The following is a 27,505-nucleotide window of genomic DNA, read 5'->3' on the forward strand; positions in this document are numbered from 1 at the left end:
AGTTTGCTGAGGTGATCACTGAACAATCTACAAATTTTTGCAAGGAATCTTACAATAAGGCCAGCATGTCTTCTGAAATTTCTGATATTTTATTTTCTGAAACTAGGTTTTTTTAAAAAAGTTTTCATGTTTTTCAGTATTTGCTGTTTTGATCCAAGCTGATAGTTAGCAGCCAAAACCTGCAAACAGTCATGACACTTTCTGTGAACCTCAACAAATTTCTCATTTTGAGGCTTAGGGGAAAAGTGGTTTTTGCTTGTTGGTTCTTCTCAAAGCTGACACCAGTTGAGAATCATAGCTGGAGCACAGGGATTCAAAACATAGGGAGCAGTTCCTCCCACAGTGCAGAGTTATACTCTGGGACTCAATACCACAAAGTATTGTGGACACTGGAAGTTTTCATGACTTCAAAAGGTAACAGGGAAAAATACTGGAAGAAAAATCCACTGAAGACCATGAAATATGGAGATTCCATATTTGACTGTACAACTCCCAGAGCTGCAACTTATTAAGGTCTGAGAGAGTATGTGGAAGAAGTATGAGTTGCTACCTGACTTGTTAAACTCTTTCTTAGGTATCCTTTATTGATCTCTATCATGGACAGAACTTCAGCCTGACCCAGTAACTCAGTTCTCCTGCACTTGTATCACCAAGTGGGAAAAAAGAGAGAGAGAGATAAAAATTACTCCAATTGTGCTTACAGCCTGGGGTAGAAAATTAAACTTGATTTTTTGAGCTGCAACTGTGTTCCAAAGCCAAGGACTACCCCCCATCCCCTCATTGCTCATGACTCATGCTAACAGACTGATGGAGTCCATACAGCTGCACTGTTGACCAATTTGTCTTTGTCACACCAGAAAGGGCAACAAGATCAGGACCTCTGATGTTTACTAAGGTTCCCAAGCCTTTCAGGTGACCTACTTCCATGTGGTGATTTATGGTTTCCCAATGTAACCAAGTGGAATTTTAGGGTTTTGATTAATTTTTCTTTTATATTTTTGCCTTTCTTTGGTCATGAAACTCAGAACAAAACCTGTGAGCAAAGAGAGGGAGAGGATGAGGGAGAAAGGAAGGGAGGAACCCCAGGCAGCACCAAAAAGAGTCGGTCTCATTCCTTTCGTTCCTCTGACCCCAATCTACCCAGCCTTAACTGTGTAGATTCGTGTTTGAAAGGAAAGCAGCAAACAGCTACTTCTCGGCTCCTGTTTGCATGAGCACAAAATATTCTATGTTGCTCTTTTAAGAGGACCTTGTTTTACGCGGGATTTTAATACAAGCGTCCAACAAGGTCAAAAATAGTGACCCTTTGAAATGAAAAGATTAACATTTTTATAGATAGGAGAGGAAAATAGGCAACTTGCACTGGAGCATGAGAATTCTATCTTGCTTTTTCTTTCTTTCTTTTTTTTTTTTTCTTTACAACAAATAAGGTTTATGGATTGCAAAGAGGAGACTGCCCCATTAAAAAAAAAAAAAAGTCTTTTACAGTATTTTCCAATTTAAAGCTGTACGCAAGTAGCACTCAGGATCATCCAAGAAAAGTCTGACTCACTAGTTTTTCAATTTAGTTTGTTAATAGCCTGCCTTTCATAAAAGCATCAAGCACAATAACAAAAATACCTAAATCAATAAGATGATGCAGCAATGCCTCACAGAGATGATATTTTTGAAATAAATATATACCATTCAGCCTGGCCTGCTTGACATCAAATTTATATACTCAATAAGAAAGCATAATTAATGGTCCCAAACTGTATTTTTTTTCACCTGTTTCACATCTCAAGAAGCTGAGGATTTTGTCAAAAAGAGGGGGGAGGAAGAATGGAGAAAGTGTTCCATTCATAAATGAAATGAACCCATTAAAAATGACTCTCTCCCCAGCTCCCTACCAGTGTCTCCTGGGGACTGGTGTGTATTTTATTAAGAAACAGAAGTCTGGAACGTGCTTGCATTTCACAAAGTCTGTAACCAGGTGATTTATCTTCTCTCTTTTCCCCTGCCAACTCTCTGGGCATTCACTAATTTTGAGGGAACAAAGGAGATGAACTAGGAGCCCCAATTTCCTATTGATGTCAGCATATCTGTACTAGGGTCCACCCTATCTATCTACCCCTCTGTCCACCCTGTGGATCTATAATCAAATTTAATTAGCTACTTTGATTTTCTATGTTACCTAAAGACTTCTAAAAAATGAAGCAGAGTGTCCTGTGTGATTTGGAGAAGAAGGAAAAAGTGTTGGGTATGGGACTGCCTTTTGAATCGAAAACAGTTTGGTGGTTAATTGACTTGAAGGGTTTTGCAAGTCTCCCTGTCCAGTGGGGAGGAAACTGAAGGGAGAAAGGGTATTGACATTCTACAGGCAGCTCAACTAAGAGCCTCACTTAGTGTCAAGTCTTCCTTTTTAAACAAAGAAAAGACATCAGAGGTAAAGTCATTGACTGAATAGCAGAAGGGGTTAAAGTATTACTGCCCTCCAACTCTTTACTTCCTTTCCACCAGATGATTATCTCTCCTGGAGCAGTCAGACAATATGGTCAATTCCTGGCCACACCAAGAGCCACTGTGGGTTTCAGAGAAGTTGCCCAATGCCTGTAGTGTTTCTTAAAGCCAAGCACGGAACTGTGAGTTGGAGGGCAGAGCAGCAGGCTCATCCTCCCTTCTCCCTACTCTACTCTGGTGGCATTAGGTTGATAGAAATGGAGGGACAATGATGAGATTCATAAATCATTCCAGTGAGACTTTCCCTTGCTGTCTGTGACTATTTGTTTGCTTGTACCTAGCACTGTTTCTAATTTTATTTCTCTTTTTTCCTGTTTCTTATACCTGCTTATTAATTCCTACTTTAAATTCATATGAAGCTCTTTTAGGCCATGGGTTGACTCATATCCTGTCCAGGTACAGACAAACTTTATAGTGGAAACTTACCTCCCGGTTAGGAACTGCATAACTAGTGTTCCCAAATAAGTGAAGCAATAGAGGGCTGTTTTACGAATAGTTAGGTTGTTGTGAGGCTATGAGGGATACTTCCACCAGCACCTTTTAAAAATTGCTCCTGGAAGGGTCAGAGAAAATGGCCATGGGATGTTAAAATACTGATCTAGAATTACCCGAACTCTTTTTTTGAACCACAGCACCAAAAACATCAGTTCTGAGGCCAGTACTAGGAAATAGCCACTAGTGTTCCTGATAGGAAGACAGTAATTTTGCCCTTCCAGTCACAGTTCTGATTCCTACTTGACTTCTCACTGGAAGCATTTCTGGGAAGTGGATTTTACAAGTTGATCCTCCTGTGTTTAAGGTGGGAGCCTAATATTTTAATGCATATGTTGTATACTGGTTTGTGTCCCATATGCTCAGATTTTTGCTGTGTGTTGTCTTTCTATGCCACATATTTGTGACAGGTGGAAATCCAAGACACTCTAAAGGGTACTACACTCATGAAGCATCCAAGATGTGGAACAGATTGCAGTAGAAAACAGAAAATAAGAGGGACCTGAAGAAGTTAATGTGACATGGTTTAGAATAATGCAAAGTAACAGTTTGACAGCTAGAAGCTACCTAGCAGTTGATATTCATATTTTAATCTAATTTGCTTATTGCTATTTTCAAATTCCAAATAATCAAACACAGTAAATAGTTTGAGGTTGCGCGTACAGTAAGGATCTGCTTTAGTCAAGGAAAAGTGAGGCACTGAAACATTCACCAATCATTTGTGAAGAAATGGATAAAATCTAAGAGGTTAACTCCTAGTCCTTTCCATGAAGCATGGCACTGCTCTGCATCTTGTGGTCAGAAATCATAGCATAATAAGATAAATCTGAGTTCTGATTCACTTTTCACTCAACCTGAAAAACAAACAAACAAGCAGAAAAGACCAGTATTCCCAGAGGCTTGTGTCTGAGGAAAAATGAAACAATCAGAAAAAGAAAAGAAATACGGTCTTCAGAATTTAGTCCTATGTTTTATCACTGAGCAGGTGTCGATTTTTTTTTTTTTTCTCTTTTTCTTCTTCCTTTTCTGCAGCATTGTCCCAATATCTGGTTGATACCAAACATAGCAACTCATTCATTATCCTGAATATCTTCTGAGCCAAACTCCACCCATAAATAGGGCTGCACTGACTCATAAATCTCTGTGGCTGGATGCCTGAAAATGCTTGTAGAATCCACCACTGGGTTTGGACATAATAAATAATGAAAAATGAGACTTGGTAGTTGCCATATTTTGTAATGAATTGTAGCTAGGGAAAAGAGACAATGGGAACTATCCTGAAACTTGCAAGATTAGATAGACCTATTTACAAAAGGCCTTATTTATGGTGGAGTGAAATAGTATTTTCAGAATTTTCCTTGTCACATAATGACTTAACAACAAACATAGGAACTACCATTAAAAAAAAAAAAAAGGAAAAAAAAAGGGGGATACGCTTTTGTGTCTCTTATCAAGGGTATAATTAAATTAGAGTTTCCATAATAGGTTGAACATTTCCCTTTATAAGGAATAAAAATTTCCTATGGAACAATATTAGGTCTGATGAAATTTTGGCTTTGTAGGGGGAATATTTTTATCTCCATACAAACCAGTTTCAATCCCAGAATGGGAAGTTTAGATTAAAATTTTTCTTCAGAGTTTATTTCTTTTACAGGACATGTTAAAAGTAGATTATGGACATAGCATCACAAGCAAAATGAAACATCTTGATATCTCAACATAGAGAATTCATTTTAACTCAATTTTTTTATTGTTTTTGTCCAAAAATCATCATCCTGCAGGTCATTTTGAAATCTTATGGCTTGACTTCAGATCCAACATTGAACAATAATTATACAGCTAAATGAATAAGTCAGAATAACATAATATCTGTGAACTGTGACTGCTAGTTTCAGCAAGCTCTACTAGATATTTCCAGTGAAGGTTTAAAACCACAATATAAGAGCCATTAAAACACCATCAGTTACAGTCACTAAACCATATTATCTGATGTACTGCTTTATTTTTCTATGCCATATCCTTCATATTGTGCTGTGGCAAGTGTTGACTTTTTAATTGCAATTTCAGTATGTCATCTAATTGGGCAATATTGCAGTAAGGAAGATGCTCTCCCTGAATCCAGCTGGCAGTTAATTTACACCCAACACAAAAACAGCTGAAGTCCACATTCTTTAAAAAGTAGAAGGAATGGCAGAAATAGCCTCTTACTACAGGCAGTCTTGGATTTTCTATGTTTTTATTTGAAAATAAAGACTCAAACCCCTTCATTTTTAAATAAAGATTTGGGAGTTTGTTCCTACCTTCAAGGAGAAATAAGGCATTATGTTTCAAAAGTTAATGTTTGTGTCAAAATATGGAGTTGTACTTCTCACTTTTATTGTAGATTAGTTATGCTACCTAGACCAGAAGGTGTTCCAAAAGTCAGTTTAAGTGCTTAAATCTGAGAAGGCAGTACAGGGTACTTAATTTCAAGTCTACAGAATACTTAATTTCTAGTCACCTAATTCAGAAGACAAAGGAATTAAATCTATCTGAATTTTGAAATGCAAAAAGTTACAATGGTACCTGACAGATGCACTTGTGAAAAATTTCCATCCTACAAAAGATGAAGAAGTTTAGAAATTCCAGAGAGGCTAAGTTTGTATGTTCTACATTTTAACTTTGGGCATAACAGCCGGAATTGTTCACATTCTGGGCCTTGAGCAGCAGAGGAGGCCAATAATTATAGCACTTTCTCAAGAAGCAAAAGTGCAGGGTTCAAGCGTGCAACTTCCCTGTCCCACGAGAGGTCTTTAGTTAACCAGGGAAGGTTTGAGAGTGTTAATCAGAACTAACTGAAACATGGACTTGAAAGGAATGGTTTAAATACCTTTATGAATGTCCTGGCTTATAATTTAGGTGGTCTTTATTCTGCTGTGCTTGCGAAAAAAACCAAGTTAACTCACTTGAGACCACTTAGGGGGATTTTCATCCAGACAGAAGTTCATGGGGTTCATACATGTACTTCTCTAGACAAACTTCACTGTGATTTCACTGGTGTGGCAGGTACACGCTCCCCAATAAAGACTGAAAATTCTCAACTGCTGAAAGGAAAGGGTTAAACTAGAAGTTGCAGTTTGGGGGTCGAGCTGCCTGGCCCACGTGGTAACTGGATTGACTTACACAGGGTCCCCCAAGTCACACACCCCAGCGACCTGAGCCCGCCAGAAACAAACACCTCAACCCACAAAACACCTCGGTGAAGAGAAGTTTCTAGATGCCCGACCGTAGCTGACCATATGTATAAATGGAGCCCACTGGAAGACCCCTTTGAGCTGGTTTTCCTGGGAGCAGCAGGTCTGCAGTCGGACACTCTCCCTTTCAGTTCGGGAGGACATCTAAGGAGGCTTCCTGGGATTGAGTGCCTTGCCTCACCGGTGAGCGATCTGCGCATTTTGAATCACTATTCTAAGCATAGATTTGGTTACAGTTCACGTAGTGATGGTTCCCGATGGACATCCTGAACCTGTAAGTAAGTTGTGCTTGTCGCAGTGTTTACAACCTAATACTCCTGTTCAATCTGGCTGTTGTATCTCAATACCACGTAACATTCCTGCTCAATTTGACCATTGCATTTTGATATCATTAAAGAAAATTGACTTTTGAAACATATCGCTGTCGGCCTAGTGTTCCTGCGACATTAATTGGTGTAGTCAGCAGGATGTCAGTCGAGGAACTATTACAGAGGCATGGCTGTGCCACTTCTCCTCCAGGACTTGCCTGGGCGAAGGAGAAGTGGTACGACCCAGCAGCAGTCGTGGAGAGAATAGAACAATGCTACAGTAAAAGTAAGGATGGCAAGGGAAAAGAAACTGTGTGTGCTATCCTCTGTGCCTGCCTAACTCAGGCACAAGATCATTTCAAAGATTTTGTAAAACAACTGCAGATAGTCAGTCTAAAGCTCAAGCAACAACTGGAGGTAGGCTGTCTAAAAAATAAATTAAAAAGAGAAGAGGAGTGTATGCATTTGTTCGAAGAAAAGATCGAACTCATGCTAGCACAATCGGAAAAGCCCCCCCGTATTGTCCAAATCTGGAAGCTGATTATGGGCACAGACCCAGAAAAATAGAATGGGGACATCTGGGGAGACCCCAATGAAAATAACTCCAGAGAGCCAGAGGAAAGGGCCTCCGAGGAGGTGGAGGAATTGGAAGAAAAGGATGTACAACCACTGATTAAAAGAAAGACATACGGGTCCCCATGGCGGCAACCCCTGCACTACCATTTGCATGACACCCTGGACAGGGCCTGAGCTTAGTGAACTCAAAGCTAGGTTTTTGCCAGAAGCCGGGCAAAACCCAAAAAGAATATTTGTGGAGAGTTTCTTTAACAGAGGGAGTGTGGGGTGTGGATCAGATACTGTTAAACAACGATGAGGTGAGTGGATATTGGGCACCAGGAGTGTTTCTGTGTGATGGACCGGCAGGTGACCAGTCGATAACATCTTGAGTACTTTATCGGGCTGGGTGTGTGGACACCAAAGAGAGAGGAGAACCTGCTGATATTCAAATAAAGGGATTGTTGGAGTTAGCAGAATGAGTGCAAAAAACCACCTGTGTTCAGGAGATATATGAAAGGGGGCAGCAAGGGATCCCGATCCCAGCACCAGTAGACTCTAACCACCTTAAACTCCTCATTAGAGGACTGCCAGTTGCCTTAAAAATACACATCCAGTCCCTCAGAGGAAGGATTCGGAGGGCCATTGAGAGCAATCAGCAAACCCCTCAGAATGCACCCACTCAAGTGTTAACCTGGGCAGGAGTGTTACACGATATAGCTCACGGGCACGAGATGGGATGGGCTGATCTGGGCAGTGCTGCAGAAGGGAATAGGGAGGTCCAGCAAGCCAGTGGCAAACCCTACCCCGAACGGTTTCCTTGCCGCGAGTCTGAACCCCTCCGACGTAGATCGGGTCAAACTTACGATCCAGGAGGGAATGATTTTTGTCAAAAGACACTAGTGTTGGGAGCACCCCGGGCAATGTTGCACGGGCTATTCGCTGACCATATCTGGAAACTGGTGGGATTGCTAGAGGGGAAAGAGACTGGATCCTGCCCTACTGAACCAAACCAGTAAGCCCTCCCCTATTAAGGACGCACCTGAATTCACAACTGACTCAGAAACACGGCAGGGGGGGTTACCTATGCATCCACTAAACAGATGGGGTTAAAGTGGTGATACATAGCAGTAGCACTAGAAATTGGTACTGGGACAACCATCCAGGAAGAGGTGGAAGGCAGTGCACAAGTCGGAGAGCTGCAAGCTCTCCTGCTAGCCACTGAAAATTGTGCCACCGCTATTTATACTGATTCTTAGGCAGCATATAAGGGTGCTATGGAGTGGATAAGCCACTGGGAATCTAAGTGGGAGATAAGGCATACTAAATTGTGGAGAGCAGAGGACTGGCAGCATCTATTGGACAAAGGAAGATTACGACCCTTAAAGATAGGTTGGGTGAAAGGCCACACATGGGATAAGACTCCTGTCATTAAATGGAATCAGCAAGTAGACTATTTGACATGAATCAGAGTAGCTACTTGTGAGAAAGAAGACCAGGATTGCTTAGTCAAGTGTTTACACATTAAATGAGGCCACTGAGGCAAAGCAGACCTTTACCATGAATGCCATTCCTGACCATGGCCAATATCCATGAAAGCATGTGAGGCAACTATTACTGTTTGGCCACAATGTCAAATAAGACTTAAACCCAATCATCCAAACCAGGCTCCTCCCCAACATATCAGACAAGGAAAGGCTGTTTGGAGTACCTGGCACGTTGACTATATTGGCCCTTTAAAACCATCCCACGGGAAGAGATACATCTTAGTAGGAGTGGAGGTGGTGTCAGGACTGACTACGGCCACAGCAGTTAGCACTGCTACTGGGAAACAAACAGTTCAAGTTCTGCCAGGATGGTTTAGTGTTTTACCCATCCTAAGTGACAACAGGTCGCATTCTACCATTATGGTACAGGACTGTGCATGAAGAGAAGGTATCAAATGGGTGTTTTATACATCATTTTATCCCCAGGCTAATGGTATGGTTTAATTAAGAAACAGGCTGATGTCTTGCATCACAACTGGGATACATGATTGTCACAAGTGGACTTTATCATTAATAACTGCTGGGGAAGTTATGGAAACCCCAGAATTAGAGCATTTTGCCCGACCCAACCATTAACAAGTGACATCCCCTCACCTGGTAATCAAAGGGGTTGACTCCTACTGGAAATACATGCAGGCCAATGCATCATGGTAAAATTGCCCTCTGTCGGGATTGTACCTATGACCCTGGCAAAGCCCAGAGCCTTACGTGTCTGGGAAGCCTTAGATAAGAATGGAAAATCTCATCGCATAAGCACTCGATGGATAATTCCCGATTTCTAAGACTCGGTCCCAAGTCCTGAGGTACACTTTGCATTCTTTTGCAGGACCATGGAAAAGCAAACCATTCGAATGCTCCTGCTGATAGCAGTAACAACGGCTGGCATGGACAACAAGGACTTGGACAACAATGTGGTGGCTAAAATGATAGTGGGATTTGCATGTGTGGTAAACTTAACTTCAATAACAGCCTGTCTGCCTACCCTTAAAACAGTAGAGGACCCCCTACCGATCTTTGTGCAAAACATTAGTATATCACTAACCCTTGAACTCACGTAGCAACAGTGCAATAATTACAGCTGGGCATGGGGAATAGATGGAAAGGATGGAGGCCACACTCATAACATCTATATAGTTGGTCACCTGGTGCAATAACTGCCAATTCAATATGGAAGGCAAAGTGTAATTAACTCTTCCTACCCCCTAATAAAGCCACAGGGTGGAGTTTTAACAGTACAATGTTCCATGGGAAATTACTGAACATAACAACCAATGGAAAACAGACAATCATTCTCTACAGTATACTGAACTGTTAAATGCCAATTGGCATATTAGACACCCTGAGAATAATGGTAGCGACTGCCCCAACACTTGTCAAGAACCAAGGTTCAAGGGAGCCTGGGAAAAATGTCCCCTCAATTGTACATGGGGACCTGACTGGGCTGGGCAAATGAATGGGGCACCACCAGTAAAAAAAATCCCCACTCTGGGATTGTCAAACAGAAATCCACTGTAAGAACATAGATAAAATGCCATTACTGTGGTTACACCCCCCTGTTCAGAAAGCTTTGGTACAGGGCTGTCTGTGTAGTAATACCAGCTATGGACAGCCCACTTTCCTAAAATGTAACGCTTATGGAGATTGTCCTCCTCATGCGCCCACACAAGGCATATGCCAAACATCTTATGTGCCTGCCCCTCCCAATCTAGTGTAGATGTGTTCTGACAGCCATTTGTATTCCCAGCTACACCCAACTGTCTCTGCAATGGCGTGCACATTAGCTGTGCCTTCCCTTTACCCCATTTACCGAGAAGGGCCTATACCCCATAAATGGTGGGATATCAGCCCCCAGGAGATACAACCATTAGAGAAGGGAACATGGCAAAGAGCAATAACGTGACTGGGATGGTGGCTGGAGGCCATATTTGGAACGGGGACTGTCTCTGTCAAAAACTGACAAGCCATTCATGACCTAACCATGCAAGTGTCGGTTTTAGCCAATTCTACAGCTGACAGCTTAGAACTCTTGAACGAAAAATTATGAGACACCAGCAAAATGAACCCCCAACACCAAGCTGTATTAGACCTGATGCTGCTAAAAGAACAAGGCATGTGAGGAATGCTGAATTTGTCAGCAGACAACTGCTGTGTTTATACCAAACGTATCCATACCCCTCCAAACCCAAATTGACAAAATGAAGAAAGTAGCAAAGGACTCAGAGGCAATTGCTGCTGCATTGAACATCAACTGACTGGGAAAGATTTTCAGCATGTTTGGGTTCTCCCTGTCAGGATGGTTGACCAGTCTTTTACAGTCCTTAGTAACAGTTATAATCATAATTATTGCCGTTGTATTGTAATAAGTTGTGTTAAGCATATAGTAACATGGTCCATATCCATTGTTAAATATACTCCTTTAGAACTAACCCAAATAATAGATGTTCCAATAGATGTTCTGATATAATTGTAGAACAACTGAAGAAATTATGATTCATAATGAGCATCAATCCTCACCAAGACTGCGCTTTCTTTTAGCTCTGGAGGCGAGAGGTGACTGTACCACAACTGCAAAAAAACTGGCCGGATTGTGACTGTGGTCACGGGGTAGATTGTATTGTGGGTACGCTCGCCCTGATAAAGACCAAAACTTCTCCACCACTGAAAGGAAAGTGTTAAACTAGAAGCCATGGTTTGGGGGTCAAACTACTTGGCCCGCATGGTGACTGGAGCCTGCCAGAAACATCTCATCCGACGAAACACCTCAGTGAAGAGAAGTTTCTAGACGCCCGACCATATCTGACCATGAGCCCTGACCCGACCTAGGGTATAAATGGAGCCCACTGGAAGACCCCTTTGAGCTGGTTTTCCTGGGAGCAGCGGGTCTGCAGTCGGAGACTCTCCCCTCAGTTCAGGAGGACATCTAAGGAGGCTTCCCGGGATTGAGTGCCTTGCCTTATCGGTGAGCGATGTGCTCATTTTGAATCACCAAAGCATAGATTTGGTTACAGTTCGTGTAGCGATGGTTCCCGACGGACATCCTGAACCTGTAAGTAAGTTGTGTTTGTCACAGTGTTTACAACCTAATACTCCTGTTCAATGTGGTGGTTGTATCTCAATACCACGTAACATTCCTGCTCAATTTGACCGTTGCATTTTGATATCATTAAAGAAAATTGACCTGAAACATATTACTGTCGGCCTAGTGTTCCTGAGACAGCTAGTCACCACACAATTCTAAGTGATCTCGACAAGTATGTGATCTTAGCTGGCCATGAAGTTCTTATGTCTGAGAAAGACTAGTTTGGGAAGGACCTCCAGAGGTCATCTAGTCCAACCTCCTGTTCAAAGCAGGTCCAACTGGATCAGGCTGCTCAAGGCATATATAGGTAAGTACTGAGTATCTTGAAGGACTGATATCCCACAGCCACCCTGATTCAGTGTTTGACCACTCTCATGGTAACAATTTCCCTCCTTGTATCTAATTAGAGTTTCCTGTGTTACAACTTGTTTGTGTTGCCTCTTCTTTTGTACCTCCAAGGGCAACCATAAGATCTCCCTGAGCCTTCTTTTCTACAGGTTGACCAGACCCATGCCATGCATGGTGTGCTGCAGTCTCCTGACCATTCTGGACCTGCTCTGCTGGACTCACTCCACTATATCGGTGTCTTGTATGGGGGAGCCGTACTCAAAGATAGTTCTCTCATGTGCCAAATAGAGGGGAATAATCCTCCTCAGGACTGCAAGCTTCACTCTTGTTAATGAAACCCAGTATGCAATTTCAACACTACCCGCTGGTGTTCAACTTTTTGCCCAGCAGGAACCTTCAGCTTCTGCCAAGGTGCTTTTTATCTAGTCAGTACCCAACCTGTACTGTTTTGTGGGGTTATTTCATCTCAGATATGATGGCAAGTCAGGCAGGGCAGCAGCCTCACCAACAAAGGGCACAGTCCCACAGTACCCAACCAGGGAGAGCAGAGAGGGTCCAGGGAGGGTAACCAGGCTGAGGTGGCCATCCAGTGGTCACCAAACAGGTTCCTAGTGGTGGCACAAATCCAAGGGGAATAAGCAATCAGGTGTCCCGTGATTGCTATGGAAGTCCAGCACAACAAGCCATGTCTGACACCAAGCTGGGAAGTCAAATTTGTAGGTCAGCATCTAGGCAAGGGCCTGTATTAACGGGGTACACAACCAGGCATGGGCATGGGCATGGCTCCAACAGCATAGCTCAGACAGCTCAGACCAATGTCTAGACCCCTGGATTAAAAGCAGGTCCCAAGAGCAGGGAGCCCCCACCAATGCTTCACCCAACGCTTTTTTCACAACAGTCTGAACTAAAATTAGGCACCTGAGCCATATCAGAGAGCTGGCCTTAAGCGTAGGCAGCCAAACTAGAAGGAGAGGGGAGCACACTGAGGGCAGTGAGACTGGTGAGCATAATGATCTGTGAGGCAGCATATTTGGTGTAAGAGCAAATAATTGCCCAGAGACATCCTTGAAACTCCCAAGTTTGTGTCTGATGTCTGATTTCCAGAAAACAATTTTGAAACCTCGGAGTTCTTTGGGGGAGTTTATCTGAGAAATACATCTTTTGCAATTTCTTTAATGTTTGTTAAATATCTTACCTACTGGCTATGCTTCAGGGGTGTTTTAATTAGCAAGACAGGTTTTTGCTGCAGTTTTCTTTTTGCCTGTGTCTACAGGCATTTTAGCACTAACAAATTACAAGGGAATATCCTGAATTTAGATAAAACCCCCAAATCTGTAGACTTTTCCTTCTCCACTTTACCTTCTAATTCCGAAGTACAGTTTGGGAAGTTGAATTAAAGTTTTTCATCACTTAATTGTCTGTCTGTCTAGTATGTCATGGTGACAAATGCAGAACATCCTGGGAGCCAAGCAATTTGCATGATGCAGTGGGATATGAATGATAAGGAACTGTCTGCAGTAGTGTTCAGTGCAGCTGAAAGTCCAACCATTAGTGGCTAAGCAGAATATATAGTCTCAAAGAAGAATTTGTAGCACTGATGATGAGAATACAGAATAAACCCAAATTTGAACTAGTTGAAAGGTTCTATTGTTCCCGGTGTGATACAGAATCCTTTCTAAGCTGAAGCTATTTTAATGTGAATCCTTAAGCCCTGCTATAATCACATAACAAGACTAATTCAAAATAACAATCAACCTAATCTGGTGTTTAGTACAATCAACTTAGAGATTAAGGGTCCAATTTATAAATCACTTGCATATACCACCTACTTCCAGAATCCTTGAAAATTACATGCATGCTGTTGCCAATTCACAAAGAAGCTCTTTAAATCCATGGGTCTCCAAATCAATGTCTTCCTGTACTATGGGGAACTTTCAGCTCAGTACCTCACTCTGTTTATCCAGACAGTTGAGACAATACACAGAAATATTGGAAGCAGGGATGATGAGGAGAAGAAAATATGTGGAAAGTAAAGGAAACATTCCACTATCATTAGGGAAGCTATACAAATTGATATTTTTTTTTTTTTATTCCATTGACAGGACCCCAGAACTGATTGGTGCAGTTCCCAGAAGGGAGAAAAATAGGGCAATAATATCAATAAATGACTCACAAAAATGGTTCTCCCAGCTCCCATGACATCACGAAAGTCTTGAGAATTGCTGGAAAACTTTTGTGTAGTGCATCTGTGAAACTCACCCCCCAAAAATTCAATAGAAGGCATAGTATTTCTGAGATCTTCCAAGAATTCTAAAACTTTTCTCCACAGCTTTCATAAAACCAGTAGAGAACAGCCACATAAAGTGATCTTAGCAATGTAAAAGTTAGTATAGTAAGCATACCATATCAATGATAAGAAGAACAAAGTTGATTTTGGACATGTGTATTTTTTCTGCACTCACAGCTCTTGTATTTGGTGTAATGGGCACCAGAAAAAAGTATCAAGAAAGAATAATGAAAAAAGAAAGGTTTTATTAATGTCAACGATTCTTATTCTAGATTCTTTTAACTAGTTTTGTCCTCTATTTTTCCCCCTTTTTTATTCTTTTTTCTTTTTTTTTCTTTTTTTTTTTTCTTTTTAAGTCAAATTCAATCTCAAGTTCTGTTCTCAAAAATTCTGGTGAAAAGCTGACTCATAACACAAACTTTGTAGCCATGCCTAATGACCCATAGCTTCATATGTTCAGGTCCAGCCTCTCATTACCAGCTCCTATTTCTTGGTTCCTGTATTATATCTTGCGTCTACATTGCCTGGAACTGGGGACAGAAGGAGAGAGGCAGCTGGGACCTTTGGTTTTGCATTTTTTGTGTGTGAGACCTACTTTAGCTCTTTAGCTGAGCTGAAAGGGCCAGCACTCTAAGGAACCTTGATGTATTAAAAATATTTCAGAAAGAATACCATTCTAATACAATCTTAGTACCCAATCTGAATGAAGATACGGGACTCTACTGAATCATAGAATACCAGGTTGGAAAGGACCTCAAGGATCATCTGGTCCAACCTTTTTTGGCAAAAACATCATCTAAACAAGATGGCCCAACACCCTGTCCAGCCTAATCTTAAAAGTGGCCGATGTTGGGGAATCCACCACTACCCTGGGGAGATTATTTCAATGGCTGATTGGTTTAGTCCCGCTCAACTACAGCTCCAAAATGCATTAACTATCACAAAACATCACAACAAAAGAAAGGAAAGATTACTGTGAACTGGTTTTCATCAGTGGTCAACTCTCTCTTTCCCCCACTCCCAGCCCCCCTCCCTACCTTCAGCAGATGCCCTCCTGCAAGTGGACATTTCCACAGTCTAACCCTCATTCTTTTCAGTGACTTGTGGGGTTAATTACAAGCTTGGTATGTTGTGGTTTTATCACTCACTTTTTCCTAAAATATCTGAATCTTTTCAGGCTCTCCACCATTCTGCAGACATACACTTGAGTGCTTTCCACAAGTAAATATTGGTTTAGCCCTAAAACAAAATGTGCTATCTATATACATTTTGCATAAGTGTATGTTGATAAATAAGCTAGCAAGTGTATGCATTACACATAAGGTATTTTTTAAAGAGGATCTGGATTTTATAGACTGTAAAATATGGATATTGCTCTATTTATCTTACTGTAGCTTTATGGAAAGGTGGCAGTGGGGATTAGAATGCTATGCTTCATATACATGCTGGAGCACACTTTTACCTTCCTTCACACAGAGCAACCCAGTAACCCACTTAAAAGAGGGGTAAGAGAGAGGAAAAAGTAAATGTAAAAAATAAGTAAATTATATAGAATGGTGTAAAACAGCTAACGACTGACTAGCAACTTTAGATTCAACTGAAGTCAACAGATGTTTCTCTTCCACCCTGATTCGGCATCATATGAAATGTGAAGTCATACAAGACCTGCCATTTAGTGTGTGTTTCTGTCTAGTCACACAGATTTCATTTCCAGAGCTTACAGGAAACTCAAAGTCTTGAATGTATTTCTCTTCACAATATTGCTGTGAAGAAGCACTGACAGCCCAGTTCATAGATGGAGCTGGTAGCGTATGCAGATACGAAGTGGTTTGTAAAGATCCCACAAGAAATCCGAAGCAGGGGAAGGAATAGGAGCACTTTCTACAGGGGAGGACAGAGGAAGAATTGCAGTACTTTTTCTATAAGATGTAAGTTTTTTATCTATCCTTTTTAAAAATTGAACTCTTTAATGTAACCTAGTTATGTTAGCTCAGTGTTGTGCTTAAGTTAGGAAATGCAAATCCTCATCATCTGGGCACTCAGATGAAGTCTTGCCAACTTGAAGAGTCAGCAGAGCAAACTGAGTCTGTCTGCACACCTCTAAAGCCTGAAGCCATATCTAATGCAGTAACCTCTGTATCATCATCCCTTTCTCGTTTTAAACCATCCACCACAGCAGTCTCCTAGCCTGACATAAATCTCTGAAATCGCCATAATTACCAATGATGACTATAACACAAATGGATAGAGATATGTTTTGGGTTTATCATCTGACAATTGTATGACATTTTGGGTGGCTTTCATCTCTTCCAACTTCAGTTATCTTCAGTATAGACCTAGCTGATCCCAGAGATAAAAGATCTTTTTCAGGAATAATTTATTTGACCCATTTTACAGATCTATTCTGAGATAAATGAATTGCACCCTAGCACTGTCTAGTCAGTGAAGAGGGAGTTTTAATAGGAACTTCTGCAATGTCCACATTTAGTGAGCTGAATCCCATCCACTGAAATAAGGCAGGTAGCCAATTTCATCTTCCTCAACTACATGCTGTCTCAGTGTGAGCACCTGATCATGTTACTAATTCGGCTGTGAGATTTTTTCTCTAATTAACAGGCCTCATTCTATCTTGCTGAAAGGGGAATGTGATATCCTCCAGTGGGATCTGTGCTGCTGCACCTCACAGTGCCAGGCAGATCTCACACAAGCACATGAGCACATCAACTGTTTTCTTAGTTGCTAGTGAGTGGTATGGGTTTTGTAGACAGAAGAGAACCCTGTACAGTTGAATTACAGAAAGTATGATAGATGTCTTATAAGGCAGGAACACTTTTTTTTTTTTCCCCTTTCTTCTTTTTTTCCCCCCATCCCCTCCCCCAAGTGTCTTCTGAATCACTTTTATGTTTCCTTCTGCTTAAAATGTGTGACAGATAGGAAACCTGGGTGATGGCAGCTTTTGCTGCTGCTCAGAACCATTGCTTGATTTTGAAGAATCTTCATCAAAGGAGTTAGAAATCAGCCCATCTCAGATTTGACCAGACCATGCCTTTATTATTTAAATAAAGTAATTATGATCAATAGCCATGGGAAGATTCCCATCACCCTGAGTACTGTATATTCACAAAAAAGAAATATGTATCCCTGTCTCAAAGAGTTTGTAAGATATTACAGACAGCAGGCAAGCAAAGTGTAAGAAAATGATGAGAGAATAGCAATTTCCATAATGGGCAATATACTTGCAGCCCTTGGGCAGTGTGACTATTGTCATGGTTACTTATTTATTTATTGGCCTTGAAGCCAAGGAAGAAGAATAAAGGAGGATTCGAAGGAAGATAAGGAGACCGACTTGTTTAAAAGAAGTCCCCAAGAGCGGTGAATGCTGTTTGAGGAGGTTGCAATACCTAAGATGGTGAAAGCTTGCTGAGCCAGTGGGCCCAACTACCACCTAAATTTGGCAACCTGTTTTTTGATGTAAATACTTAGCCAGTACAAATGTCCCAGAACTAAGAGACCTCTGGCCAGAGTCCTCCTCTGAAATATCAGGAGTGGATGCAATGCACCAGTGAAGTGAAAGCAAGTATTGGTGAATCAAAACAATGTACTGGTGAAGTGATCCATGTATTGGTGAAGTTAAACATGGTCCAGTTTTCCCATAGACCCAGCCAGACACAATTGTAGCATTGTATGTATCTTCCATTTGTCATGGGGCCATCCATATATTCCAGTGGGGTTGCCCATGATCCGTATGTTTTCTCTTCATCCTAACTCAGCACCCTATCTGATTCAGTCACTTGGCCACAATGGCAGGCAGCAATTTCCCTACTTTTCCTGCCCTAATCCTTTCTTACAAAGTAACGTTTTTTCATTTCCTTCCCAAAACTCATGATGCATTTCCTTGAATTGCCAGACCTCATGAGGTTTCACAAACAGATAAGCCATAGACAGACAAAGACTAGAGGTAGGCAGGACATGGGGAAAATGTGTAATGAAAAAGCAGTGAGAAGAGTGGAATGAGAAACAGGTAGCATGTATGGGAAGGTGATGGTCTTTAAAAGTGCCAAACACTACACTCCAGCACCATACTGTCCAGACCTGTCCTTGGACACACCGACAAGGAGCCCTGTCCTGTAAGGCTCCAGTCATGCCATTCTCCACTCCGATTATATGTATTATGCTAGAGCCGTAACTGAAGTGATCTTTCTGACATGTTCTTTGCTCTAGTGCTTTAAAATAGGTTCAGGTTTTGGTCCCATTTCATGTTAGGCATTCATCAAGTCCAGCTGAAGTTAGGATTGCATTACCTAACTTTAGTGATCCGCATGTGGGCCATGTTCGCTAAACTAGTCATTTAGTCATCTTCTATAGACATGAGATAATATGCGTGTCCACGGCAGATTAACCATGATTTATACAGATGTCTAAAATAGATGGGAACCACTCTGGCGGTGCCATGTGTTTCCAGTAACTAGAAGAAGCCTGCACAAAGAGTTTAGATTAGATTCCTAACTTTAAACATGATAAGTCTCTTAGCAAGCACCTATAGGTCATTCTCTCTATATGCAGTGCAGAGATTGGCTGTGATTGAGAAACAATTGCCCAAAATAGTGTAAAAGGTGAATCTTTTCCCTCTCTGTTGAGTTCCTTTCTGAGTACCAATCACCCAACCAACCTTGACTCATACAGGTACTGAGTTTTTTTGCATCCCCGTGACTCTCCGAACTGCAGTCTTAACAGCAGCAGACCTCTGAGTGTTCCTTCTGTCTCCTGACACGTGTGCCTTGCTGTGCAATGTTGCAGAGGTGTAGCTGCCCCTAAGCACAAGAAAGGAAAATGCAATTGTGCTTGTGTGTGTGTGTGCATTACTATTCCTCCAAGGATTGCAACGCTTTAATATTTTTGGATTAACTTATGATCAAACATTGATGAATCACGGTATTTTACTGAAAAGCACAATCCTTAAGTCAACCACCTAATCTAAGAGAAGAAATTAAACTCTAAACCAACATAAACACATTACAAGTCATTAGTGTAATTAAAAAGGAATGTATAATTAAAACATTTGTGTATTTTAGCTCAAATTCATCTGCGGTCGGAAATTTTAATGAACTGTTCATCAAAGAAATCTCTGGAGTCTGAGGATAAGTTTAGCATAACAAGAAATTGAATGTTTTCTTCTCTTCGGCATAGGAAGCTCTGTTCCCACTGGCTTCGAAAACCAAGCTGTCATTGGCTCAAGCAAACTAATAATGATTCTAAATGGTTATGATCGCTTCAATGTTTTAAACTGATGTTATCTTTTTTATCCCCTAAGAATCATGTTTTTCATAATTACTTCTCTTTTGTCCTTTCCTTAAGACAAATGATTTTGTAATTAGTGATGAAGGAACCAGTGATCACTCCAAGACATCTGTCAAGTTGTCATGAAGTATCTGTCCCTGTAGCTATATTTAAACTTTCTGTTTAATAGCCTCTTGCTTTATTTCACCATTACATCTCTGCGGTACCATAAGCAGGATACCCTAATGATCAAGTTCTATAAAACACAGAGCAATTAGATTGTAAGACATATTGCTCCCATGAAAGTCCTTCCTTCTTATAACGTAGCTCCCTCTCTTCCCTTTCCTTTACCATCCCCCAGCCCCACACATTCACTTGCAGCATTCATTAGCTGTTATTAGACAAGACAACTGTGTCAACAGCTAGCCTGATGTTTGGCCATATTTCTGTCTTTGAAAACTTCTTTCATGCATCTTTTGCATATGCTTGATGGTCTGAAAAACAGCCTCATGAGTAAAATATCATAACTAATCTAATCAATGTGATTGGAGTTTAGAAGATCTGCACTACCCTCCTAGGTCTACTTTTTTTTCTTTTTCAGAGTGACCTTAAACTGCTAGTGATATTCTGTTTTCTTTCCCGCCCATCCCCAGGGCAGAGACTGTCCCATTTTGAGTGTGTCAAGGCCTATGGGAACCCATTCCTGGCAGGATTCTCCAAGGACTACAGAACTATACAGAGAGAGTCATAATATTACTGTAATGCACATCAAGGCAAAGCAAGGATATTATTGTGTATTGTAATATTTATTTCACCCTGGGGTATATTTTCAAGTCCTGTATCCCTTAACATAAATCAGCTTGTTTTCCTCTTCCCCATTTTTAGACTCCAGAGTATTACTCTTTGTCTTAAGAATGGTACCTTTTCAGAAATTATTCTCTAATGAGGCAGGAGAAAAATGCCTTTGAATATACACAAATAAAACAGAGAGATTCTGGAACACAAACCTATATTTTAAAATGAAAAAATAAACAACAGTGTGCATACATAGTGACAACAGTCAGTGTCATACTAGATAGATAGATAGGTGGATCCATAAATCAATTGATCATTCAGAAAAGAAAACATTCTAAGTACATAGGCACTCCTATGCCACGATGATAACAGAGATACGAAACTGTAGAGAGAGAGCTATTTTGCATACTGTTAATCCAAAATGAACTGAACTTTTCAAAGCATGTCTTTTATCCTCTCTGTTGTTTTCTGGATGTCTGAATACCAAGCTAGAAAGTATATTATTTTACAGTTCTTTGTTGTATACATTCAGAGATATGTTTTTTAGTGCTTCTTGGTACTTCATTTAGAGTGGGATAGTAACGGAAGTAAGGAAAGAGAAAGACTGAATGATTTAACCAACTGATAAGACTACATGGATATTTTTACATCTAAATAGCTGATTCAAAGTGAGGTGAGATGAACGGGTATCGAGATATTTTGCTATCAAATATCGTGACCTGGTCAATGAAAGGGACTGTACCTATTAGTGCAAAGACTATTTGGGCCAGGGAGCGGGATGGAGAAGGAAGATACATTTACCACACTTGTTTACTAATTAACAAGATTGTGTATGAAATGTGAGCAGCACTCTAGGTTGTCTTGTTCCACCGCAATTTGTTTCCTTTATGCAGGCATTATTAGGTGAAATCCTCTGGCCTGTTTCATGCAGCAGATCAGGCAAGCTGAATGCAACGGTTCCTTCAGGCCTTAAATCTACGGAGCGAGTTTCAAAGTCAGGAATGGAAATGAGGCACTCAACCCCCATTGACAGTCAAGGAGAACAGGGCACCTCTCTCCCCTTTGTGTCTTTGAAAATCTCCTGCTATAATCCATGAAGTTTTGTCTATCACCAGCTAAATTTCCATAACCTTCAGCTACAAAATGCACAGACCCTCTGGGTGAATGAACTGTGTAAGCAATTTTTTCAACTTTATTTTCAAGCTCCCATGATGGATCCATTAGTTACTTCTTGATGCTTGGTTTATTTACACAGAGATCAAACACAGGCTTTATTGCAAAAAGAGAAAGGAGATGGGAGGAGGGAGGGGGAGTATCCAGAGATAATCGAGACAAAAGCATCATGATGAAAGAGCCAAGCTCTTTGGAAACATGAGCTCTAATTTAGCCTCAGCAAATCCTTTTGTCTTATCTAGGAAGGCATATATACATGCATACACACACACGTGCACACTTAGACACATATACAAAATGATACTTATTAAAGTCTTTTATACTACTGATGCAATCAGTCACACAGCAAAAACTGTCAAAGTCAATATTTTCAAGATTTCTCCAGGGAATTCAGGCTGTGCGAGAGATGTATGTTTTTCATTAGGGTTTACACCAGCATTTGGTGTAATTAATCCTAATGTTTCAATCTTCACATAATAGGCTTATTCAGAAGAATAAAGTATTGCAGAGCAGTGGAAAGAAAATCCCCAGTAGAAGCTGGTGTTCATTATACATGAAGGAAGGATATATGATTCTTTTTATGGTCATAGGTTTTACTTTCTTTTTCATAGTTTTATTCCCACAATTTTAATATCTAAGAAAGATCCAAAGGAGACAAAGGCCTGACTGTGCTAGGACCTGTACAGAAACAGTCTGAGACACTCCCCATGCAAGGAAACTGCAGTATACATGGGCAAATAGTAGAGTAAGTAACAGAGGTGCTTGGGTTACTAACACTAGACCACCATGGAGGTCCCAGAAAGAGTTAAAAATGGAAAATGGGACATACTCTGTCTTTCAGAAGATGTCTGCACTTCAGTCTTCACAGCCGGTATAGACACGACAGCTTTAAGCATATTTGCTGAGGTGATGTAGTTTTGTAGCTGCGACAGTGAAGAGAACACTGTGAGTCACAAATCCCATCTGGGATGGAGGGCATATTCTTGAGAGACTAATGTGAGCTGTACGCTCCTGTGCCTGTGCTGCTAGCCATACCTGAGCTTGCTGGATTGAAGATAACCTAGTTATACCTTTTTAGAAATAACTTATCTTCAGACTGAAGGGTTGCTTTAGTCTATCAACCTTGCAGGACATTTCCTCTCCAGCAGCACAACCCTGTTGAAAAGCTAAAGTACGCAAAATCCTGAAAGTTTAGGATCTGACATCAAGTTTGTAACTGCTGATACCTCCAAACATTCATAACGATGGAAAGAAAAAATCAGTCACCTGATTCAAATACTGCTATCTGTAAGTTAATGAAGGTATGACTTTAAGCAGGGTCACAAAACCTTTCACTTCATTTCTGCAAACATTCCCACTGACTAGAGGCCTCTGTTGCCCTTTCTTCAGTTTTTCCTTCAAAGGAAGAACAGGGAGGTTTCCTGGTTGTCTACGTGCCCATGCTAATCCGAGTAAGGTTGTGTGTGTTTGCTGCTCCTTATATGGGGCAGGGTGTATTTCTAAGTACAGATGCGGAAAGGGAAAACAAAATATAGGTAAGGAAAAATAAAAAAGACAACAATTTACCTTTTTTCAAACATCATTGTCAACAGCGGGATTTACAGAGTTTAATTCAGCATGGATTTGAGCATAGAAAAGCTGAAGGTCTATACCAGAGACATTTATTTATTTATTTATTTGAATAATCAACTTCAGCAAGATCCAGAGACATACTTTTTTACAAACTCAACATTTTTAGTAAAAAGAAAGGAATAAAAAGATAACTAATTTTCTATCTGTTGATGTCTCTTAAGCCAAGAAATGTTTTCTCTACTGAACTTATCTTTGCTAACTAACAACAAAAAGTAAAACATAAGAATAAAAATAAATGTTTTTTGTTGGAAATGTGGATGATCTTGTTGGATCAAAACCTTTTGTTCCAGCCTAAAGAAAAAAAAAAGAAAAAAGAGAAAAAAAAAAAAAAAAAGAAAGAAACAGAACCTTGTTGGTTTCTTGGCTTTTGTGTTAATTAGGGTCACTTTCATCATCTTTACAAGCAGAGTTTTCTTGTTTGGGGTTTTTGTCTTGTTTTGTCTTGTTGGTTTTTTTTTTCTTTTCTTCCTATTCGCTAATATGAAAGAGACTGTAGTAATGCTTCAACCAATCCCCAAAGGTCTTTACAGATAATTTCCAGTTGCATTACTGATTTATTTTTGCCTTGACCAGATGGCTCCAAGTTCATGTGACTGTAAGGGAGTGCTTTTGATTACCCTATTTATCTCTCCCAGTGCTCAATTTAAGGGTCAAACCTTGTGTAACACATTTGCCAGATAAACTATTCAGTGCTTCTGCCTTTTGGACACCATACTTCTGACATATGCTCTGTGCCTCATTAAACACAAAAGTTATTAGATTTAATAAATGTTTTTACAAACTCTGTTTGTAACAAAAGATCTAAGTTTCAAATTTATTTATTTTATTCACATGTGGCTAGTGGATTGCTTTGACTTTATCACCTGGAAAAATGGGTGAAATTGAAAGGGAACATCCTGAATATAACAGAAGAGGGGAAGCAGAGAGGCAGAAGCTGGGATGGTTTTTTTGTTCTTTTTTTTCCCTTGATATAGGTTATAAATGAAAAGACGAGCAGAATGTTTTTAATGAAACCAATAAAAATGCAAAGGAAGATTTAATGTTTAAAGTAACGATAAATCAAAAGTGACAACTGAAATGCAATATTGCACCATGAGATTGAGGAAATAAATTCATCCATAGGGCAGATGTGCCTGCTGTAAAAAAAAAAAAAAAAAAAAAAAAAAAAAAAAAAAAAAAAGAGAGCGCAATAGGAAAAAAAGACAAAAAGAAAAAAAAATTTTAAAAAGTTTTCACCATTACTGAAACAAAGTAAATCTTATAAAATCAAAATAAACTATAAATGCAGTACTGCAAGTTGAATAGAAATGGTTCAGACACACCCATGTGGAAACACACACAGATGTATATTCACATATAAGTGTACACACATACACATATAGGAATAAAATAGCTAAAGGAGATTAAGTTCAAACAATTTAAGAATAAAAAGGCTCATAAACATAGTCATAACTTATTTCTAGTATTTTTTGGATAGTAGTATGAATAATTACACAGGATAAATAGTAGCCGTGTCCCACTACCTCAGCTGAAACCTTCAAAATGAGAATTAATTACTTGGAGGAAAGACTGTCTTGTAATAGCATTTGCCTGGGACTAGGACCCCTGTGATCTGAATCCCAGCTCTGTCATAAACATGCTGTGTGACCTTGCAGGATCTGCTCTGGCCTAGATTTTTCCTAGCTAAATTTAGGCAATTAACTGAGGTGCCTAAGTTGGGAGACAGGCAGGGCTGGCTCCCTTTCTAGTCAGTGGATGGGAAGAGGTACCTTCCACAAACAATTCAGATTTTATATGGACTAAGTTGCACTTCAGAGCTGCCTATATCTTCTAATGACGAGGGAGGAATTCTAGAGCTGACCCGTGCTGAAGTTGGCAAGAATTAATTCTGATCTTCGGGTGCAATTCTGACACAATTATTCAGGCTGAATAAGACTTTGTTCAATAAAACAAGATAATTTTGTGGGGTTGGAAAGGACTCCGATGCTTTTCAGTGTGAGTTTCCTCCTACCTAACTTTTACTTAAAGTGGGAATACTGATGCTGTAACTGATGTGGCTGGCACTCAGGGTTAACAAACCAATTTTCCGGAATATCCAGTACAAGCCTTCGCAAATGCTGATTGTTATGGTGTGCTTCTTAAAACTATATTTCACCACTGTTAAACTCCCATATGTAGTTCTAGTCCTTTCCAAAAATGGATTGTGAGGTGTGTTGTTTCCCTCTGAGCACATAAAAGAAATTGAGAGAAGCTCAGCCTTAAGTGGTTTTGCTTTCACTATCCATGAAGAATTTTGAGTGCTGACAAATAAATCTCACCTAGACTTCAGCCCTCAGCTTGGGAAGATCGAGCCTCCTAGACATCAAAAATTTCTGCTTGTGGACCTCTCTGATGTGCAGAAAGGGGTGGGAAGGAGATCTGGAGACAATCACTAGATATGCTGAAATTGTGATCATGTGTCCATGTTTGCTTAAACATGTGTGTGAAGTTTCTACAAAGGCAAAAGTGTGCAAAGGAATTAGATGATCAGGGAAGGAAGGACAGCCCAAGGAGGGCGGGGGGGGGGGGGGGGGGGGGGGGGGGGGGGGGAGAGGAGAAAGAAAGAAAGAAAAAGAGAGAGAGAAAGAAACAAAGAAAGAAAAGACAAAGAAACAAAGAATGAAAAAGAGAAAGAAAGAAACAAGAAAAAATATTAGGTTATACCTAGCCTTTTATTTTTTAAATAACCTTGTACTCCTTTTCAATTTTCACTTCAGAACTGCTCCCCCTTCTTTTTTTTCTTTTTTTTTTTTTTTTTCTCTTCATTATTTTAATGGCTACATCCTTGCTCTGATGTGTCAATGGTTGTGGAAAATCCGGTGAAGCAAGGGCTTAATGAAATGGCAGCTGGAACAGAGGGATAAAGTTCCTTTGGAGCAGCTTCAAAGGGGAGAGAGGGAGCAGCGTTAGCGATCAGAACAATGGTGCAGGGATGCTCATACACAGGCCAGGCACATCCAGCTGGCTGTTTAGACTCGGCGCCCTAATGAGGCATGAAGTGAAATGGGTAAGTACATGGTAGGGGAGAGGAAGCGAAAGGAAGACACACACACGCAAAAAAAAAAAAAGGAGGAAGAGAGCATTCTTGTATTTCACAACAAATTATTTCGATATTAAACTAGGTGTCAAAAGAAAAAGAGTAGTATGTTATAAAGCACATGTGCTATTTTTTTGGTCAAAAACTCATGAATCCTAATTTTAGTCTTCCTTTCCTTTCCTTTCCTTTCCTTTCCTTTCCTTTCCTTTCCTTTCCTTTCCTTTCCTTTCCTTTCCTTTCCTTTCCTTTCCTTTCCTTTCCTTCCTTTCCTTTCCTTTCCTTTCCTTCCTTTCCCTTCCCTTCCCTTCCCTTCCTTTCCTTTCCCTTCCCTTCTCTTCCCTTCCCTTCCCTTCCCTTCCCTTCCCTTCCCTTCCCTTCCCTTCCCTTCCCTTCCCTTCCCTTCGCTTCCCTTCCCTTCCTTTCCCTTCCCTGTTTCAGGTTTTATAGTATTTTCCCCAATTAACTTTCATTCATCTTTGTTGCTTTTTTTCTTGTTATGTAATTCTTATTATAATTGCTATTATTATTATTAGTTCTATTATTTAAATAAAAATTGTGGAAATATTACTGAATGAAGGCAACCCCCAAACTGTACAAATTATATTAAGAGATATTAACAGTCTGAGCTGTATCAAGAAAAAAAGAACAACAACAACAAAAAAAGCACTTATGTCAGTCCAGCTGTGAAGATGTCATTAAAAAAAAAAGACAGAAACAGTGTTACTGTTATGCAACTAGACAGAAACCTCATCCTTCTACAATGCTGTAGGCAATATTTCCAATCGCAGAGCATCAGCCTGTGCTGAATCTTATACCTACAACACCAAGGCTTTGATCCCCACCACTTGAGTTAACTCTGATAATAGGAAACAATAATAGACCATAGTCTTCGAAGTTGAGTAGTCAGAATCATTAAAATGTGGTCCTAACATGCACCTCACAGAGCCACTCAGTGTGCAGAAATACTTGTAAGATATTTCTGAAACTCCATAAAATATTTATATTTCAAAGTTTATTAACAATGTGTCCAGAAATCTCCAAGGTTTCAGCTACATTACATCTATAAATGAATCTGGGGAGCCAATTAAATGCAGTTATCCTAACAAGATTACAATATTGTAAAAAGCTGCAGTCCTTCTGACATATTATTCTTACTGGTCTAAAATGGAATGACATAGTTAAGATCCAAACAGAGGATAGATAT

Source organism: Aquila chrysaetos, chromosome Z (genome assembly GCF_900496995.4).
Source record: "Aquila chrysaetos chrysaetos chromosome Z, bAquChr1.4, whole genome shotgun sequence".
Lineage (NCBI taxonomy): Eukaryota > Metazoa > Chordata > Aves > Accipitriformes > Accipitridae > Aquila > Aquila chrysaetos.